Below are 17158 nucleotides of genomic sequence, written 5' to 3'. Positions count from 1 at the left end.
CCACATACTCTGACCACTCACCGTAAGTCTCTGAAGTCCAGGAAGGCACCCCTAACACCTGGATAAACTCTAATTGAAGTATTTCTATTTGTTCCTTAAAATGCATTCTCACTCATTTACTGTAATGAAATGTTGTATACTTTTTCATATATTATATAGTAAAAGCTGCATTTGAAAGAGGTAGCTGTCTGAAATGATATAAAACTTAGTTACTGTAGAAGACATTAGTTTCAGACAGAAATCGCAAAAGGCAATGCCAGAGAATTCTCCAGCTTACAGCTGGACCGACTTCAAAAACTGATTTTTTTGTCTAGCAATTCAGAATATTTTCTGTTGAGAAGAAGAGTGAGGTTTTATAATTAAGGCTGTTCATAGCATCTGCAGAACTGGATAGTTGACGTCTACATCAGAATAATGATGGAGTTGCTTAAAAGATGAGGTTATGGAGTCAAGAGAAAGGACATCCAGTATTTATAACCCACATCATTAGATAAATTGCATTGGTGGTAAAACCCTTATTTAAAGTAAGTAACAACGACACCAGTGACACTAAATCAGAAGGATCCCAAAATTGCAATTAAGAATCACTTCACAAATAACTGAAATACAGCACAGAGTTACACTTGAAAAATTAAGTTCTACTATTCATAAGGCATTTTGTAAAGAACATAGTTACACAATCTCTGATTTAAATTAAAAACTTTATCAGTAGGTTTAACTGTCTCAGTAGTATAGTGAACTTAAACCAGGATAATTTACACGACATAAAATAAAGGGTAAAACATTAATGCCCAACCAATGCCCAGTACTTTGGGCATGACACAAAAATCTGAGGTAGATTAACAGAAAGGTGATTAGCAGGACAGTGAAGGACAAAGGCTGGAATCAGTTTCAGATTTTGATGATGACATTTTGATGTTCCCTTATCAGGTTTAAGGTGGGATTCAGTGGCCTTAAGAGAGATTTCCAGTGTCATGGACGATCCAGAACATCTGCATAGAGCTAGCAGCTATGTCACAGGACTTGTAGGAAAAATGTGGGTCAGCAGCTGAAGTCCAGGAATGTACCCCTACCACCAAAACAGACACTAAACTCACTAAATCTTCCTCCAGCCTATATAACCAAAGAAGCTAATAGAGTTATCAGTTTATCTCAAAAGGGGCACCTACAAGTGATCAGCTGAATAATCTTAGAAGACTGTTGGGCTGAATTCAGACAACTAAATCCCACCTTGTTCCCTGTATTGATCTCTCTCTACTGTATCAGCATCTAAGGCACCTCGTGTGAATGTGGAAACTTCTATTGAGACACAGAAGCTTAGGTGTGTGGACATGATCCTGGACATGAGTGTGTGTATACACACGCTTCCAGGACTGAAATGTACGCCGTAGGAAAAAGTCCTTAGAATCATGAGGAGTAGGTGTTAGTATTGATAAAACATTTATTTTAACACATAAACAGAAATTACAAACCAACTTTTCATTACCATATGGAACAAATTGGCTCTGTTCACGTAAGAAAGGGCCAAATACTCTTGATTTCAGTATCAGTTCAAAGTTTTGGATTTATTTATCATTTATAGCATACTGTATAACAATAATAATACATGAAAGAAAGAAAATAAAAAGCCAAAATGAAAAGGAAGTAAACTCCCATGGGAAAGCTGCCTGGATTCTCTACACAAAAAGAAGGTGCAGTGACTCTATTCTATCTAGAAAGCAACAAAAAGAAAATGGCTTTGAGTCAATGTTCTTCTTAACAGACACACTTGAGGCCCAATAAAGCTGAAAAGCAGAGGCTGCCAATAGCTGGAAAGAAATATATATTCTCAAACAAAATTATGACCTGATATATAAGATAAAGTTACATCATAAGGATACTTGGCCTTCTCAACAGGTGATTTTTTCCATGCTATGTCAGTTTAGCAATATTTAATCTGACTTCTTTTCAGAACTACTTCTTCATAAAAATAATTTTATTTATACTGAATAGCATTTTAAATTGGCTTAAACCAGACGCATATTGAAAATTTTAAAATTTTGAGGCATGCAAAGAGAAGTATAATGTAATGGCATTCTTTCTGGCCTTGAGAAAAAAACCAAAAGGCCTTGCTTTCAGATATTTCATTGGTCAGTTATTAATTTTATTACAGTTAAAATTAGTATTAAATAACTTAATCCAGATTTCCCTTAAGTGCCTGAGTCTCACTGTAGATGAGTCCCATCTGCCACGTTAGGTGTGTTAATTCCAAGTGTGGCCCAGCAACATCACCATTTGGTATGTGTTCAATCCAGAGGGACATAAACTGTGCAGCTGGCCAAGTTTCTGATACCAGAGTTCACCTGATGCCTAGAATGCTGCACCTGGGAATTCTCAGAAGAAATGTACTTCTGACAGCTCTGAGAAGCTCAGCACCTGTTTCATGCATAAACCAGATTAGGTGTTCATCCAGTCCCAAGCTTGTTACCTTAAGACCTCAATTCCAGAGGCATGTTCAGAGCATACGCAGTATATCAATCTCTCTGTAAAGGAGAATGAAGTGTCCGTCTTTCTGACGCTAGTGGTTGTACAATGTTTACTGTGATTACCAAAGATGCAGATGATGGGCATTTAAGTCCACTCTTTGCTTGAGTGATTAAAGATATTGTTCCTGCTTTCTCAAGGAATTCCCTCCCCACAGCTTTAGGATATTCAGAAAAATGCATCTTTGTAGTATAAGACAGCGTGAGGGAAGAATGAAGGATATTTGAGTTAGTTTCGATAGCTCCATTTAAATTGGGTCATTCATCATGGATAAGAACACGTTCTTCAAACTAGATAAAAGAAAAGAACATGGAAGTGAGGAAAAACTCCAGAGGAAAGACAGATAAAATGCCTTTTCACAGATTGTCTTTTGAGAGAAAGGACTGGTGCCCCCTCAGTTTTGTTACAAGGGCTCGACCTTCAAAGGAATTTCCAGGCAGTGATTCTGCTACGGAGAAAGGTGGGAAAAGTTATGACTAACAACATTGCTGTTTTCAACAGTTTCAACAATGTGGCATATATGATTTCCCAAACAGCATGTTGGCATTCATGAAACATCTGTAGCTGCTTAGCTCTGCCTAATTTGGGCATGACAGTATGTTTCCTCTAGTAAAATGAACATGCCAAAGCACTTGTTCTGACCCTCTGGCAAGCTGGCATAGCATGGTGTGCATCCAGGCTAGTAAACTCACCACCTTCTAAAATAGACAAACCTTGTGCCGGATGCCAGTTAGGTGGCAGAGACCCAGGCACAGAATTCACCTTTGAGCTTTGAAGTTACACACACACCTCTCCAGAAGGTCGCACACACCCTCATCTGCCCCAAACAGTGGATAACTTCAGACTCAGAGATGATCTCACATTGAGCTCACTGTGTCTTACCATGCTGTCTCTGGACGCTTATATTCCCAAACCTCCTACTGCTTTGAGTTTTTGTTACTTGTATCCATATCAGACAGCCTTCCATGCTTTGTCAGGCTTGTCTTCTTGGCTGGGGCTAGCAAAACTGTTAGCCAGCAGAGGCTCCACAATGCACTCATCCCATGTCTGGTTCTGGGACTCATCAATACACAAAATAAAATTGTTATTGAGGCCCAGACTTCCCTGCTCTCATGGTTTAACCCCAGCCGGCAACTAAACACCCCACAGCTGCTCACTCACTCACCCCCTCCCCAGCAGGATGGGGGGAAAGAGAATTGGAAGTGTAAAAGTGAGAAAACTCGTGGGTTGAGATAAGAACAGTTTAATTAAAATAATAATAATATTATAACAATAAATAATAATAATAAATTGTAATTGAAAGGAAAAAAACCAAAAAGAGACAGAGATAAAACCCAAGAAAAACAAGCAATGCAAATGAAAACCAATTGCTCACCACCAATTGACCAATGCCCAGCCAGTCCCCGAGCAGTGTCCCCCTGGCCAGCTTTCCCCGAAGTTTATATGCTGAACATGACGGCATATGGTATGGAATATCCCTTTCGTCAGCTGAGGTCAGTTGTCCTGCCTGTGTCTCCTCCCAGCTTTTTGTGCACCCCCGGCCTACTTGCTGGCGGAGTGGTATGAGGAGCAAAAAAGGCCTTGACTCTCTGTAAGCACTGCTCAGCAATAACTAAAACATCCCTGAATTATCAACACTGTTTGCAGCAGAAATCCAAAACATAGCCCCTTACTAGCTACTATGAAGAAAATTAACCCTACCCCAGCCAAAACCAGCACATCTGCCAAGGTCAATAGCATCAAGGAGGGTCCAAGTCTGCTACACATTACCTCTTAGGAGAAGGGAGGTCTAAGACCTGAAAGACCCATTGGCAAGATTACATTGTGCTATGAGTGGGATGACGAGCAATGGATGAAGAACTTCCCCATACAGAGGGCCACCTTTGAAACTCTCCATGGAGAACTGGCCCTGGATATCCAGCCTGAGATCATCACAATCCATCAGCCTATCCCAACGGAGAAAAAGATTGTCATTCTTCCTTCTTTAGAGCCTCACTACCCCAACTCTTGCCAAATACTGGGTAACCAAATTAGTTTCAGAAAGCTTCTGACATGCAAGAAGGTGTATGAGGTTGCTAAGGCTATCTGCTACATCATCTACACATGACTACTATGCAGCAGCAACACTTGATATTTACTTTGGCATTTATTTTGGCATAAGTAGTAGGATAAAGATGCAATGAACAAGTAACTCAAATTAGGTGTTCTGAAAGACAGTATCATGAGAAATGTAGTATGTGAGAGTCAAAAGGCTTAAAGCAACTGAGGTTTCAGAATGGCAATTTGGTCATACTGAGACACCAGGCAGGCCAGACAGGCCTGGCAAAAATCAAAAGAGATGATCCTGGACTGCCAGTATGCTATAGCAAAAGTTGAATAAAGTCTATGATACCAAATAATCAACCGGTCAGTGACTCTCTGACAAATCACCTCACTGATTTATTCATCTTCCTTGTCTACTGGAAGGGCAAACTGTATTTCACAGACAATGCTGTATCATGCAGCTGTTTCTCCTTTGTGGGAACTTGTAGTGAACAAGCTCCACATACAGCATATCAAACTATATACTTAATCTGACAGAATTCATTTTAGAGTGCTCCTCATGAACACATTACAGAAAAGACCCTCTGCCTTTTCTTGTCACAATATATAGCACCCTTCATGCTGACAAAGATAGCTACGTTTGTTCTGCACCATCTTACAGTTCTGTGAAGAATTTAGAAGTGTCCACCTTGCTTTTCCCAACTTCAGTTCACTAAGACAAGGTGAAAATGGAAGGCTAACAAATCCCAACACAGCCAAAAGGTTTTCTTTTGCTGCAGATTATTGCCAAATGTGCAAATCCATTACATTACATTCTCACACAAATATTGTTATCAGAGCTGCTCAGAAACATGATAACAATTTCCATTGTTCAAATTTAATCAAGTTCTATAAATGTGACATTTCTAAAAGAATAATTAAGCCAAATATCGTGGAAAGAATCTTAGTTTTTCTGAATAAATACACAACTATGTATGTGAAATCTTAAATCATTGACTTTTTCAAAAACTTAGGGAAGGAGGGATGTTTCACCCTATGAAAAATATTAAAAACAAGTACCAGCAGACCTGTCAAACCTCTCACACTCAGTTTAACATTTATCTTCTGGCTCTGCCATGGTCCCTTCAGTTTGTTTTTTGGCAGCTTCACTACTCCAGAGCCCCACATGTCAGATATCACATGTCACCCTGATGTGGGATTTCCTGACTACTGATCAGCCAAAATGGCTACTGGGCTGGTAGAATGGCAGCAAAGCCAGGAGCATGATCCCACTGCATGGCCCAGCAAATCCAGAAGCATGATCCCACTATATGGCCCTCTGCATTATCAGCCCTTCCCCGCGGCACTCCCAGCACACATCCATAGATCGCACCTACTCCAAATGCAGGGGTACATCCCTCCTGTGATGTTACATGCACAGCAAGGAACTGGTGCTGCTGTCAGTCACCCCCACTTGCAGGCACACATCCATCATACAGGCAGACAGCAATGTGACAAACTAATCTTCTGCATCTGAAGTCTTGAGACTTGAGAGAGATGTTTTAAATGTTTTAGATGTTGATTTCATAGCAAGCAATGCCAAAGGAATGAGTGTCACTACTAGTCTCAGGATGAATACTAATTTCTCATCTGTTCAGGTTTCCTTTTCTTGTCACAAGGTGGAGCTAGCTATTTTAGGCTTATAGTCAATATAGCAGGAAAAAGAACGACTCCTTTCTTACACCAGAAGCACTACCAAGCTCCCCTGGCTGCCTTCCCTCGGCTTTGATATATATTGATGCTCCCTCACAGTTATGTGGTCAGAGTAATTAACCATTTGTATAGATTTACCATGAGCCTCATAGCTCCCTTTTACTTTAGCATGCATGAATTTTACAAAAAGGACACTGTTAAAGAGCAGAATAAAAGAATGTTAACAAAGTACTGACCGTGTATTATGTTTTATTCATCCATAGCAAGATGAAATAAGTTCTTATAACTGGCAAGTAAAGAGCAAAAGTCCCTGGACTGGGTGTCAAGCTATGAAATGTTATATCAAAGACCTTGCCCATCCTTTAGATTACAAACCATTACTATTGTAACCCATTCCTTCAAAATGCAGCTGAGAAGATTACGTGACTGGAATTAACCCTTGTTCTACAGAACTAAGAAATGTCCCTTATAGCTGTCCCTGATCTTCTTTAAGTAGACACTTAAATAACCAGTGTATAAAATGCAATCAAAAAGGTGGAAATAAAGTTTAAATAGCAATTAAATACAATTTTAGAGATATATGGATTAAAAAACGTATTAGGGTTTGTGGGTTTTTTTGTCATTGCTTCATCAGGTTATATAGTTTTATAATAACCATGGATCTGCCAAATGAGCCTACTTCACCAGTATTAAATACAATGGATTATTTTAATATTAACTTAATAGTTTATATCACATCTTTTAAATCTCTAAAATTTAGAAGCCTCTGACAAAATTTTCACTTCTGGCAACATCTTAAGAGATTTGTTCCTAGCTGATTTTTAACCATCTACCTTAGCAGTACAGCCCTGACCTCTAGTGGGTTGAGTGAAACAGTCATTGCAGGCAGGATAACATGCTAACTTGGATTCATACATAATTTAATTTAAAGCTGTAAAATGTAGAAGTTCCAGCAAAGCCATATAATCAGCCAAGGACTAGCTATTTTATTAAACAAATGAAAATTAATTACAGGCCAACAACAGTACTATGTTCCTTCTTACACCAACATCCATCTGATTGATGAGGTGTTCATGAGACTTGGGAGTCTCATGAATGCTCATTCCTGTTGGGAGCTCTGTATTAAGTAAATACCATTATTAGTCTCTTAGCTATCTGCATAGTTTGTTTGACTTATCTTTTTTTTTGTTAACTTACCTTTTGCCCAAGAGATATCTATCATTGGATTCAGAAAAACAAATAAGTCAGGTTAGGGATAAGTACATTGCATTTTTTTTATAACCTAAGAATACCTGATTGCTGCAAAGACTTATGAACCCCTATTACATTCAGTGAAAACTTAACACCTCCATGATACACTTCAGACTTCAAAGATTAAGGATCTTAGGTCTCCTGTTATTTTTGTCTCACAGTGAAAATTAAACCCAGAGCTCTGAAAAGATTGCTGCAATGATTTTCCAATGAAATATGGGAGGCTACCATATGAAGACTACAGAAAATATGCAAGACATAACATTAAATTTATCTGTCTTCATCCAGAAGGCCAAAGAAAGACTCAAAGTGATGGGAATGAGGGCTGTCTCTTTCAAATTCCTTACACAGGGTAAATGATATATGGACAGTCTTAACAGGATAGCTATAGTTACTCTGCTATGCTCCTCCGTATATATCTTACGGTCTCTACCACAAAAGTGCTAATGAAAGCACTCATACAGTTGATTCTCTTAGTCACATTATGTACCTACATTAATGTAAATAATGTTGTTCTGATTTACCATGAACTAAGCAAAAGGGAATAAGACCAAAGTAGACAGACAGAACATAACATAACAGGCTATCATTATTGGAATAAAAAATAATAAAAAAGTAAAATGGAGATACCTCTTCCAAAGAGTCACAAATGTGCCGCACTTTCATAGCATCTGTATATGTTTGAAATGCACGTATACAGATATGTCTTCCAGACTGAGTACTGCAAAAGAAGACCAAAAAATCTGTTGCTTATGAAGTCTGGAAAACTTAGGCAAAGTAGCTCATCCAAAAATTAATTATGTAGAAATAGTACATTTCTTTGCTTATTTATTACAGAAGCGTCTCAATAGAAGATATATTTTTTAATCTTTGAAGGAGCAGAAAACATCCTTTTCTATCATTATTATAGATCAATTAACTCAATATCTATATTAACTTTGTTCATAATGGAAGTATGTATATGTTTTTTGCCAAATAATGAATAATTTGACAAACATTTTTAGGAATTCTTGAGGCTGTCCTAAATTTTGTTATGTTGAGATTCTTGCATTCAGACATAATTGCCTTAATTAGAGGGCCCCATTTTATTGTTCCAGCATGGTTTGCCATGGCAACCTCACTGCTATGATCCGTCATGCTGTACCAACTGGTACTGGACAAATTTTCTCCCCTAAAATACTTAAAACGTAAGAGATGGCTTAAAGGTAATCCTCCCTTCATATGCTAGCGTGCTACAGTCCATTACATAAGCTTGGCATCATAGACTCAAATTTTCAGTTGCATCTATATCACCCTAAGTTCTCCTTGAAGTGCCCTAAGTGCCAAACTCCTCCAACCACTGTTTCCCCAGCTTTTGGAAAGAGAATGACAGCTATCCCAACTCCAAACACAAGCGATTGACCTAGCATCATGCCAGAATCCTGCAACAACATCAGTTATTAAAAGCATGCTTTGGCATTCTCATAACAGTTTCTTATGTAAGCATAAGGCTGGAAAAAGGCCAGCCAGAGCGACCTTTCTGTGTAAAGTATAACCTGGACTGCATAGCCTCCTCTGGCCCTAGCTAACCCTGACTGCCTGCCTCCAGATCATCAGGGAGCTGATCTACTCTGACCATTCTCCATCTCCCCAGTTCTCACTTCCTTCTCTTGCCGTTTCTCAAAGAAACAGAAAAACTGCATCCAAAAATCACTCCTAGTAACCTCAGCCTCTGGTTTACACTCTGTGGCCCATGATATTTCAGATTTACATTTGGTCTGCTATTAAATCTTCTTGCTTTATTTGCTATCCTGAGGAGGATGTTAGCTCCTAAATTCAGCCTCTAATCTCCACATTTCTGTGTACAGAAATCCCAGCAAGTCTTCACCCACTTCATCTCCTATTGACCAGTTTGTGCTGTGCCCAGTAGGAGCTGTCAAGTTCAAGCAAGGGGGAAGCAATGAATAAGGGATGGCAATTAGACATTCTAGGCCAGGTTACCCACCCTGCTCCTCCTGTGTGCCCGTGAGATGCTGGTTTGGAGTTAGGCAGTCTTCTATATAGGACTGGGAAGTGAAGTGTTAGACGTGCAAATAAATTCAGGTTAGAGCAAGATGGAGATGTTGAAGGGTTGAAATGGTCTGTGGAACAAAGGTTGTCTCCAGGTGTCCCATATATCTGCATCACGAATGCCCTCTTAACCCTCTTAAGGATGAACCTTGCAATGTAGGCAAGGTAGTCTAGCTTTAGGTAGCCTCACTGCAACTGCCATCAGAAGAGAAAATTCGAAATAACACATGTGGTTGAAACTGAGTAGCTTATATATCATAGTTTGCAATGATAAATCAACTTCTTTAGCCATCCAACCAGAAACCCAACAAAGATGCCTAAATCACTGAGCGTAAGTCAGAACATTCTGAAAATTAAGGCTTTTTTTAAGGTGTCTCTGGCCTAGTATTCCAATACTGATGCATGACAGCTCTTGCAGACTCATTTTGAGATGGAGGCACCTAATTTTAGATGTCTACATGTGTTAATGCTCCCATAGTCAGAGGAGATCATCAGTGCAGACAAGAAGTCCAAGAGAGTGACCTGGTTGACCAGCCAGAGGCTAACTAAAGATTCCGTTAGGTAACCTCTCCAGCTGAAGAATACAGATCTCCCTCAGGTTGTGTGTCATATTTGCCAATGTCGAAGATACCCCAAGGGCATCACAAAAGGAACTAGATACTTACCTTTAAACAGCTGAAGCTTATCCAAGACAGAGAAGAAGCTTATCCTGATTTAGAGTTTGCTGAATTGATTTCTAGGCTTTACTGAGTATAATGAACACCTATGCTCCCAGCTCGCTTATAGTTACTTTATGTGTATTAATTATGTACTGAATTCTACCCCAAGCCACTTCAGAACATTTACTCCATAGTATTTCATGTTTTCTTGACCTCTACTGCCTGAAAATAAATGAAGGGTTTTCTCTGTAACTTTCTGTATGTGTTTTCACGAAGGAAAATTAAATGTTCAGACAACAAATTGACCATAAAATTGAATAAGAATGTTGTTCATCTCTATTTGCCAACTGTAAAATTCTATTTAAACAGTCACATGAAAAATATCTGCCTACAAAAGAATGGTGGCTGTACTTCACAAGGTGTGTATGACCTTAAAAATAAACAGAAGCTGTGGGTCTTCATCATGTCTGCAAATCATTTAAGTCCTAAATACGGATGTACACACCCAGGGTAGGAAATGTTAGCCACAGGGATTTATAACTGCCCACACAGAAAGTCAATGACATAACTGAGTTAGAATTCAGGAGTTCATGGCTCTTTGCCCTAAGTTTCATTCACATGCCCACAGTCTGTCTGACTTGAACAAAGAGCTTCCTACTTGTAGCATGCTGTCATTTCTTTTTTCATCTGCATTCAAATGAGAGGGACCATACTTGAATCACTGTCTCAGCCTGAACATATAAATCTGACTCAGATTCATATGCCTGTGTGCCGTTTAATTTTGAAACAGCACAGGAAAATGAAAAACAGCTTTGCAATTTTTATAGAGACGAGTGTACCACTATGGTTACAGAACTCTGGTACTCTGTTCCCATGAATGCATCGAACACACTCATGCAAATCTGTTTATAGACAGAGAGATATTATGAATGAAGATTTGTTAACTGTTAAAGAATAATCCAGTTTTGGTAGATTAACAATAATACTGATTTCTCACCTACATAGAAATGTTTAAAGCTTAAAAAAAAACCCCACAGTCCCATCCATTTCTGGTTTGTATTTTAAATCTAATAGGTATCACAGATTCAGAGTTAGTCTTTGACTGATCTTATTATAGACAACTGTTCCTTGTAACCTATGTGGTTTATAAGCCAGAACACCAAGAGGCATAGCAGGCTTCACAGCAGCCGCTGTTAATCTTTTATGCAAAACCCATTTGCTCATCAGATACTTCAGCACCTGAAGAGTCCAACCTCCTGTCCCAAGCAAGATCAGCTATGGGGGCACACCAGGCTGCTCAGCGTTTTGCCCAGTCAGAACAACAGGTAGGTAAGAAAGGAAACTGTCAGTATTACAGAACAAAACCAATTTTGCTGACCCAAAGCAGAAAAGTCGTATCACACTACAACTGAATGGGATGAGGAAAGGATGAACCTTAAATGGAAATCAGTTTAAATATGAGAACTCAAACTCATTGATCAACAAAACTGTATTATCTTTACAGATTGATCGAAAGTCAAGTGGAGATCCATGTAAGCGACAGATGTCCACTGCAGAGCCCTTAATGTAATAAAGCAAATTGGCCTATAGAAGCATGGGGTATGCAGAGCCTAATCTGTTCATCTGCTACAGCAGATAAGGTTCTTGACACAAACAGAAGAAAATCATGTTTCTTACTGAGGTCTGAAAGGGGCATGCTGCTATCAAGAAAAGGAGCTTGGGAGACTAAGTTATGGACAGACAACAACTCTCAAGTTGGATGACTACAGCCTGGGAGCAACTGACAAGACTGTAGAAGTTGCATTTGCTGGGGCCCATCTACAGAGGACCCCACAGAACTCAAGGCTGGATTTAGAGACTGCTTTAACATGGGGTTTTAAGAGTAAATAAGAATCAAATGGAAGGAATAAATAGCCTGTTTCCATAGGGAAGCGGCAAGGCTCCACAGGAACCTGTAATGGACTTGGGCTGTTCAAAACATTAAGAAACTATCTGGGTAAGTGAATGAACAACAAGGTGGCAAAATTCTACAACATCAAGCTGTTCGGAGTAGTAAAGATCAACTCACGTCTGAAAGTGACTAAGCAGTAAAATGGCAGGTGAAATTCAACATAAATAAAGGTCAACTTAAACTCAAACTCACAGAGTCTGAATCTGAAGGAGAATCCTACCCTGACTTTTCAGAAGTTGAAGGTGCCACACATGAAAATTCTAGAAAGCCTGCTCTTTAAATTCACCCATTGTCCTGCATTTATCTCACTAATTTGAACTTACACCTTGTTAGTGCTAAGAGTAGTATAGAAAATGGTGGGATCTTGCAGACGTGATAGTACAGAAAAGTTAATGCTAAAAGGGCTTGTGGAAAAGGCAATGTAGAATGCCTGTTTTCCCCAAGGCTTTCCCTTCATAGTGCAAATACAGTAAAGCAAAGCTAGAGGCAAATCTGGGCCCACAATATCCATGCGTTTAAAGTGACACAGCCTGAAATACTGTATTGGGGCTGTTCTCAGCTGACAGGTTCCTGAGAAAAGGAATACAAAAACACATGTATGAAAAAATAGCTCAATTAAAGCACAGAAGAGATGGGGGGAAATGGCTTTAATTATTTATTGTCAGCATTCCCTGTTCTGAAGGAGAAAGCACACTCATTGTTTGGTAGCAAGAACTTTCAATTAAATTTAGTCAGTAAACTGCAAGATGGCTCATAGCATAATTTTTTGGACAGCATCTATCTTCAAATGTTCTGCATGTGTAGGAGGAATGGTAACCAAGGAGTTTTAAAAGATAGCTTTTTAAATTACACACGCTGCACAAAGAAGAAAATGAGAAGATGAACAAATTAGAAAGACAGATGGAACAAATTGTAAGTCAGTACAGATGGACTACCAACTCTGAGGACTGATTTTCCAGTTTTCTCACTGGAAAAGTCAGTAGGTTCCCAGTTCAGTTCTGTACCTCCAGCCTTGTTCCAAAACCTGGGTTCAAAATCTTCAGGCTTTTCCACATTCTAGAGAGCACAGAGAGAACACAAAGACAATTGGATTAATTGGATTAAGCTAACTGAAATCAAGTACGTATGACTTTCTGTAGGAAATCTGAGTCTAAAATTTCCAAAAGTATGAATAATTGGGGAGGGCAGGCTTCATAATGAAGCGCACTGGGGTCGTTTAAGTGGGAAAAGACTATACAGGAGTTCATATTTCAAATGATGCTCAGAATTCTTCAGAATGGAAGAGAGTGGTGAGGATGTTCACCCAGCACGACAAATGGCTAAATGACCAGGAAAGCATGTCCAGTGCTCCAGTTAACCACTGAACTCAGAAAAAACAAAAAAACCCTCTAAATTTAAAGCCTCCTATTCTGAGCAAGTATAACAAAAGCCAGAAATGTATTGCAAGATTTGTAACTCCATCACCAATCTTCCCTATCCCAAAACCATCATCACAAATCCTGCAATCTTTCTAGGAGCATAAGAACATGAATAAAATCTCCCAAGGGATTCTTGCTACATATTTTTAATAGAATTTTGAAGAAATGAATAGTTTTTATTTACACAGATGCTTTATAACTCTAGCTTTAATCATCTTGGGTGTATTATTATTGTCATAGACCCAATTTTTAGCTAGTTAGTTCCAATGACAAACTATCTGCAGTGAAAAGACTAATTTTCAGTAAAATACGTATGACTAATATATGCCAAGTCAAGAAGAAGGTAGAATGACCATAATAGACTTAGAAAAGACAACAGCAAGCGTTCAAAACACCATAATTACAATACTCTTTACCATTATAATCATTGTGTAAAAATTGGCCATATGTTCATCATTTATTCCATCTGTGTACAATAAGGAATACATATTTATTTGTTTCCGGTAAGGGGACAAAGCGGGCATAAAAAGAGTATACATTTAGAGAACATGCAAACCATCTGTGATCCTAAGACATGTAGTTCCTCTTTTGAGAAGAAAGCACATTTCCAAATCCGACACTGAGATGCCTTTGTAAACAAAGGTTCACACAGAAGTAACAGGAATATGCTGTTTCTCACCCACCACAGTATTTCGTTAGGCAAGGTAAAACCCACACACAAATAGGTAGATTATGGCCAGACTCTCCAGCTCAGATATAACCTAACTTGGAGGCAGCTCTGGAGGAAGGTTGTAGGCCCTCCAGAAGGCCAAGCATAGCACAGGTTACTTACTGTCTAGGACTGAAAAGACATTTCTGCCTTGGATACAAGGTATTTTTGGGAGTCTTCAGGCAGATCATGACTATGCATAACAACACTCTTGAGAGGCCGGATCTCCTCATTCCAGTCTGAAATGAAATGGGGAAAAAAGGTACTCAAAACTCACGTCCTGGTGGTACCAGCTAAGAATACAGCTCAAGTGTCAATCTTTAATTTTCTATAATGAATAGTTGAGAGCAAAGCAAGAATCTTTTTCACCTATTGATAATTGTTTTATGAAAATGGTCAGGAAAATGGAAAGGACAGTTATCTATATTAACTAAGCCCTTGGATAGGAGGTCTTATGAAATGTGTAGCTCTCCTGCAGCTACTCTGGTTGCCATTTCTCCACTGCGAATCCCTATGGGACTTTATGGCATTCGGCACATTGGCACAGAGCAGCTCTCAAAGGCAGCACCACATGAGCCAAGCAAAGGCTTGCTCAGATGGGCACTGAGCAGTGACACAATATGCAGTCAACTAAGGGTTGGCATAGTGGTCACCAAGCTAGACCGTGGCAACAAGAACATGTTAGTGTGTGGGTCCCTCAAAAGGGATGATGATGTTACTGGGCAGAAAGAGGCTGCCTGATTATCCCAAATAAAATATAACAGAGTTTAAAAACACAGGAACTTTCAGCACATTGCCACTCTGGTGGTGGGCCAACGCTCCACAACATTGCTCTAGGCATCAGATTAAGCTGAGATGAAATGAGACTAAATTTATGTCTGCATTTTGCCATGTTCAACTCTGACTAACTGTATTAAAATACAGAATGTTACAGACTTAGGCAGAAATAAAAAATAAAGTAAGTAATCCTTTTGAAACAAAGCCTAGCTAACAATGTAGCACTCTCACAGTCCTTCAGTTCACAGAAAAAAGTGACCAAAAATGCCTTTCATAATGACAATTATGAATGTTCTGATAACTTCTATAGTTACTGGGTAATGTGAAGCAGATGGCATACAGCACAGAACTACAGAAAAAATTAGGTTGAAAAGTAGTCCAACTGACTGCTCAAAGGTGGGCTAGCTTCAAAGTTGGATCAAATGCAGTTGCAGAACTGCTATACCATGCATGTATTTATGTGCCTGGACAAGTCCAGGAAGAACTGACACCTGTTTCTGAACCAGTATAAGAACCTGGTCATCTCATCTCTCTCTGGTGTTCAGGAACAAAGGCATTAAAGGGTAGTATTAGGTGTGGTCTTTCATGTAGGACTGGCTGCTGAATCACAGTGTATCACACTTGGCTCATTGCTATGGACAAATAAATTGTGACTCAGCCAGAAGTGCTAGAAAGGCCTGGCAGTAACAGACAACATGTAGGGTAACTGCTGTGCCCAGGGACAGTATGTGTAAGGTATAGTGTGGATGTGCCTGGAAGAACTTGGAAATACTTAAGAATATGGATACTGGGAGCGCATCCCAACCAGGAACCCTCCTGCCAGGATGCCCATAGCAGCAATCCAACACAGCACTGCAGGCATCTCATTTGAACCCAGCAGTAATTTATTTTAGCCACGTCCTCTCCTATCCATGCTGAGGGTAGGTAAATTTAAAATATTTTTTCCCAATTCTTTTTCTTTTAGGAACACAAATCCCACTTTAAACTTTTTCCTAACATGTTGATGTTTCAATCCTTTATCACAAAAATATTTTATCAAGTAATCCTGATATTTGTTAACCTGTAACAACACATTATTTAACTTCGCTTGCAGACAGATCTGATCACTGTTAGACAAATATCCGCCAAAAGCAATACAGACATTATCTAACCTCTCTGGAAGGAGAGATCACAGTAAATTTCTTCTCATACTGCCTCCAATCCCTTTGTTGTTGACCACGTAATTAAAAGAAATTTACAATATATACATGGACATATATATGCCAAATCTGCTCTGCAGTTCTTCTTTATCTTTTTTGTCTGATTTTACAGAAAAGTGAACATTCCAGAAAAAACCAAACCAACCAACCCCCAAAACCAGGCATTTTTGCACTTTTCAAACAGTACGCCTTTAATGCAATTTTAAAATTAGCTTTTATCACTTCAAACTGATGGGTTTTTTGCATAATTATCTGATGAATCACCTTACAGCTCAAGCAAGTTACCCAGAAGCAGCTGCTAAAACACTCACAATAATCTGTTACACAGAAAAGAAGCTTAAATGTTCACAGTATCATCTTTAGAACAATTCCTGTATACCCCAAATGGGAATGATGAAAATACAGAGCATTATGATTGATTAAAACTTATTTTAAGGCACTGAGCTTATACTAAGCAAAGTTTCCCCATCCACGTGTCCGCCCTACCTTTCCCAACTAATCCTCTATCCTTGAATTGACGTGACACCACCCAACCTTTCCTCTCTGCTCAGAGACACCAGTTTCCACACACAATGTGCTGCTGCCCGGGAGTCACACACCAAAAACCTTCAACTGTCCGTTATGGCACCCCTGAGACACGAGGAAACCTATTCAGATCTTCACAACGGCGTTAAACCTTTGGCCTGCAGAGGTGTCGAGGCACTTCATTACAGCTAAACCCTACGGAATTCCCGGTCTTGGATCAGGGCCCTCTCGCCGCCTCAGTCGCCTCAGCGACAAACGGCTGCTCCCGCCGCCAGCGGGGCCCGCAGGCCGCCCGCGAGGGGGCGGGGCTTAGGGGCTCGCCCCCCCCGTCTCTATGGCGACGCCGCGAGCCGCTTCCCGCC

At 39.5% G+C, this 17158-nt stretch overlaps 1 long non-coding RNA gene across 2 annotated transcripts; it reads right to left on the bottom strand.

Annotated features, from left to right (window-relative positions):
* Positions 1-2195: 2195 nt before the first annotated feature.
* LOC134514800 (uncharacterized) lies at positions 2196-17114 on the bottom strand. Of its 2 annotated transcripts, XR_010070820.1 has the most exons (5): positions 16758-17114; positions 14419-14534; positions 13173-13224; positions 8140-8230; positions 2196-2813 (listed from the first exon to the last, which is right to left on the bottom strand). It is a non-coding gene; the product is annotated as an uncharacterized LOC134514800 (long non-coding RNA). The 2 variants fall into 2 exon arrangements; XR_010070818.1 differs by lacking the exons at positions 2196-2813; positions 8140-8230 and having other exon boundaries at positions 12857-13224; positions 16758-17099.
* Between the last annotated feature and the right edge of the window lie 44 nt (positions 17115-17158).

The sequence above is a fragment of the Chroicocephalus ridibundus genome, chromosome 1 (genome assembly GCF_963924245.1).
Source record: "Chroicocephalus ridibundus chromosome 1, bChrRid1.1, whole genome shotgun sequence".
Lineage (NCBI taxonomy): Eukaryota > Metazoa > Chordata > Aves > Charadriiformes > Laridae > Chroicocephalus > Chroicocephalus ridibundus.
Note: the sequence above shows the minus strand (reverse complement) of the source record. Positions and strands in the feature narration are given on the sequence as shown.